The sequence below is a fragment of the Trichosurus vulpecula genome, chromosome 4 (genome assembly GCF_011100635.1).
Source record: "Trichosurus vulpecula isolate mTriVul1 chromosome 4, mTriVul1.pri, whole genome shotgun sequence".
NCBI lineage: Eukaryota > Metazoa > Chordata > Mammalia > Diprotodontia > Phalangeridae > Trichosurus > Trichosurus vulpecula.
The window spans coordinates 59,408,534-59,413,489 of record NC_050576.1 but is presented as its reverse complement, the minus strand read 5'-3'; the positions used below and the strand labels follow the sequence as shown (position 1 = coordinate 59,413,489).

Genomic DNA, 4,956 nt, shown 5'->3' with positions numbered 1-4,956 from the left:
CCTACAAGGATCCATTAAAGAAACAGAAGGATAACTAAATAAGTAGTATGTGATCAAAGCTAAAGGAGAAAGAAGTTTCAATAAGTAGTGAATAACCAAGAGTTTTAAACACCACAGAGCAGTCCAGTAGGATGAGGGGTGAGAGGAAAAGACAATTGAATTTGCCTGAAACAATGCCGTTAGTGTTTAATAGAGAGATTTCCATAGATTGGGATCAGAAGGAGGACATAGCTGGTTAAAGAGGAAATGGGAGAAGAAGAAGTACAATTATCCCTTCAACATAGTGACTTTCCCCATGGTTTGGATATGTCTCAGGTCAGCATAAGAAATTAAATGGGAATTGTTTGAGAATTTTGCAGAAGTCACAGATAATACATGAAGATCATCAAATGGTACAGAAAAAGTTTAGACACTAAGAAATGTAGTATATATATTTATATATTATTATATAGCATCAACCCAAATTTTATAATAAAGTACTGTAAACACCTCATAAACAAGAAAGAAAAAGACTGAGACTTCTCTGGTATGAAGGGAAGGCCAAAAAATTTTACACAGGTTTCCAGATCATGGGGGCACTGCCCCCATAATGCCCTTGAAATGTGGAAGGGATAATTGTAGAGAGAATAACTTCAGATAAAACATGTCAGGAGTTTGATAATGTAAGGAGGATGAGAAATAGAATTGAAAAATAGGTAGCAGCATCAAAATTTGTCTTAGAAGAGGAGAAACTGGAGTATTTGAAGAAAAAGAAGGAGGAATTCAAGAAATTTAAAAGGGTAGGGATAGTGTGGAATTAAGGTCAAAGTTAGGAACAAAAGGTATTTAGTGTACTTACTGGTGGAAGGAGTCCTTGGTCTCAGAGTGCTTACCTTTTCTACTTTCTTCCTTAAGAATTAAACAAAACTGTACTCGCTTCGGCAGCACATATACTAAAATTGGAACGATGCAGAGAAAATTAGCATGGCCCCTACACAAGTATGACATGCAAATTCATGAAGCATTCCATATTTCTGAAATGCTGGGGAAGGTGGCCTGGCCATACCAGATATTAAATTGTACTATAAAGCAGCAGTCATCAAAACTACTTGGTACTGGCTAAGAAACAGAGGCATGGATCAGTGGAATAGGTTAGGTACAGAAGACACAGAAGTCAATGACCATAGCAATCTATTCTTTGATAAACCCAAAGAATCCAGCTTCTGGGCTAAGAATTCACTATTTCACAAAAACTGCTGGGAAACTTGGAAAATGATAGGACAGAAATTGGGCATAGACCAATATCTTACACCATATACCAAAATAAAGTCAAAATGGGTTCATGATTTAGGAATAAAGGCTGACACTATAAACAATTTGGGAGAGCAAGGAATAGTTTACCTATCAGATTTATGGGAAAGAGAAGAAGTCATGACCCAACAAGAGATAGAGAGCATTACAAAATGCAAAATGGATAATTTTGATTATGTTAAATTGAAAAGGTTTTGTATAAAAAAAACCAACGCAACAAATATTAGGAGGGAAGCAGAAAATTGGGAGAAAATCTTTACAACTAGTGTCTCTGATAAAGGCCTCATCTCTAAAATATGCAGGGAACTGGGCCAAATTCATAGGAACACAAGTCATTCCCCAATTGAGAAATGGTCAAAGGATATGAACAGACAGTTTTAAGAGGAAGAAATTAAAGATATCTACAGGCATATGAAAAAATGCTTGAAATCACTACTGATTAGAGAAATGCAAATCAAAACAACTCTTAGGTACCACATCTCTCCTGTCAGATTGGCTAAAATGACAAAACGGGAAAATGCTGGAGAGGATGTGGGAAAACTGGAACACTGTTACATTGCTGGTAGAGTTGTGAACTGATCCAGTCATTCTGGAGAGCAATTTGGAACAATGCCCAAAGAGCTATAAAAATGTTCATACATTTTGACCCAGCAATATCCCAGAGATCACACAAGTGGGAAAAGGACCTGTATGTACAAAAATATTTATAGCTGTTCTTTTTGTAGTAGCAAAGAATTGGAAATCAAGGAAATGCCCATCAATTGGGGAATGGCTAAACAAGTTGTGGTATATGAATGTAATGGAATACTATTGTGCTATATGGAAAAACCTACATGATATAATGCTGAGTGAGCGGAGCAGAACTAGGAGAATATCATACACAACCACAGATATATGGATTCTGTGATGACTAACCTTGATAGACTTCACTCTTCTCAGCAATACAAGGTTCAAAGACAACTCCAAAGGACTCATGATGGAGAGAGAAAGAACTATGGAGTCTGAATGCAGATTGAGGCAAACTGTTTGCTCTCCTTTTTTTCTCTTTTGTTTTTGTTTTTTGGGGGGTTTTGTTTCTTCTTTCTCATGATTCATTCCATTGGTCATTATTTTTCTTTACAACTTGACTATTGTGTAAATAAGTTTAATGCGAAGTTATATGTAGAAGATATATCAGATTCCATGCCGTCTTGGGGAGGGAGGAGGGGAGGGGGAAAAGAAAATCTGCAACTCAAAATCATGAGGAACTGAGTGTTGTAAACTAAAAAATAAAAAATCTTGATTAAAAAAAAGAATTAAACAAAGCCAAAGTTTTCTTTCTATTTTCAAAGACAGTGGAGGTCAGACTTTGGGATGAAGAGCTTTGCCATCTATAGGATTTTGATATAGAAAATTTAAATAAATGTATTCCAGCAGAAACAATTTTGGTTGATGCCTATTCTCAATTTTACCATTTTATGGATATATATATAAAATCTTTCTGTGTTTTAAGAGATACAGAATCATAGACTCTCATTGTTGGAAAGTGTCTCAGAGGCCATCAAGTCTAACCTATGTGTGAAAAAGAATCCCCACTTCATCTTACCTGACATGTAGTCATCCAGCCTTTGTATAAAATTCTCATGAAAGAGAACCCATCACTTCCTGAAATAGACCATTACACTTTGTAACGGCTTTAATTACTGGAAAAAAATTTTCTGACATTGAGCCTAAATTTGCCTTTTTGCAACTTCTATCCTTAGCTCTTGGTTCTGCTCTCTCTAAATAGAATTAAATTGTCTGCTTCTTCTTTGTTTTTACCTGACAGCCCTCCAAATACTTAAAGACAGTTATCTTATCTCCTCTAAATCTCCTCCAAGTTAAGCATTCCTAGTTCCTTCAACTGGTTGCCCTATGCCATGAATTCAAGATCCTAAGTCATCCTCTGGACATTCCTCAGCTCATTCAAATGCTCTTTCTAAATATGATGCCCCAAACGGAACGATCCTGAAGATGTTGCCTGGCTTGGGCAAAAAACAATGTGAATATCACCTCACTAGTTCTGCATGCTTTGCCTAATATAATACAGTGTAGGGTCACATTAATTTTTGGCTGCCATACCATGCAGTTGAATCAAAAATATTGAGTTCGAAGCCCACTAAAACACCAGGATCTTTTTCAGGCAAATTATTCTACAGTCATGCCTTCCACATCTTTTACTTGGCATATTGATTTTTTTGAACTTATGTATAAGATATTTACATTTGTCCCTATTGAATTTTGTCTTAGATTCAGTCCAGTGTTCCAGTTTGTCAAGATCTTTTTGAGCAAAGTTTCCATCATCCCGGGTGCTAATTTTCTTTCTTTCTTTCAACTTTTTTTATCTGAAAATTTGATAAACCTTAAAATATATGCCATTAGTCAAGTAATTGCCTTTTTTTGAAATGAAGCAAAGATCCCTGGGGCATGCCAAAGGAGACCTTCTTCCAATATGGCACTGAAAATCTTTCGGTCAGCCATTGAGCTAATTCCAGATCCATATAAGGATACTCTTGTTATCGCTTACTTCTCTATTGTATTCATATATTTAGCACGCCACTTTAGCAAATGATTCCCCCAAATCCAAGGTAACATTCTCTACCGAATCTCCCTGATCTGCTGAGTTATTAACACTGGTGAAAAAGAAAGTTAGGCCAGTCTGGCATAACCTGTGCCTGATTGTTCACATGTTGTCTGGTTCCTCTTTTAATAGAGGAGTTCTTGAGGGGCTGAAATTCCTTGTTTGCATGGGGTTTAATGAGGGAATTTTGGTTTGGGGGCTCCCAAACTTAGTCCCATTGAATGAGTCAACAACTCATTCCCTGATGCTAGAACACAGGGTTGAGACTCCCAGTCTGTAGTATCATGTCCACATCACAGTGTCATGCTCATCGGGATAGTGGGGCAGATGCTGAGGGTCTGAGTCCTAGTCCTGGACAGCACCCCATATGTTAAGAGAACTGCCCACCACTAACCTGGACCTGGTTCAGGAGATACCACAAGGAAGGGATAGACTCCCAAGTCCTTCAGGGACAGATTGGTGGTGCATTGAGCCTTAGCACATCTGGCAGTGAGAAAAGCAAGGTCCAAAGGCAAATGAAGCAGGTCCTTGAGAGGAGGAAGCCAATGACCTGGGGGAACAGCCTAGTAGGGCTCTAGGTAATGCCTAGAGGGAAGAGCAGAGTTTCCCCTGGAATATGCTAAGAGTGGAGGATGCACAAGTGGTCTTAGGTTCAAAGGTATAAGCTCCTAATTGCAGTGGGGTTTTAACCTTTATTATAGGTTAGGGGTCAAGTTCCTAGAGTATGGAGACCCAGTGGCTGGTTCCTAACTTGTTCAGGCCAGATATTTCCTGAGAGGGCCAAAGGAGGAGCACTCTTCCATACCTATTTTCCTGATCATCTGTCAGGCGAATGGGACATCTTCACCCTGATGGCCACTAGAGTTGCTTCTCCCAGTCTCCTAGAAGAGCATTGTAGAGGATGCCGCCCCGGCCAAGTTCTGGGTAAAAGGGGAAGTACAAGTAGGTCTTTGGAGGTACATGCCATTCATAGCATACTGGTATATAAGGATCACATAAACATTGCACACACTACACTAGTTAATTAGCTAGGTGGCACAGTGTATAGAATGCTGACCACAGAGTTA

At 38.5% G+C, this 4,956-nt stretch overlaps 1 non-coding gene across 1 annotated transcript; it reads left to right on the top strand.

The window, feature by feature from the left end:
• The first annotated feature begins 908 nt into the window (after positions 1-908).
• On the top strand, positions 909-1,015 carry LOC118849261. Its single transcript, XR_005010313.1, has one exon. It is a non-coding gene; the product is annotated as a U6 spliceosomal RNA (small nuclear RNA).
• Positions 1,016-4,956: the final 3,941 nt, after the last annotated feature.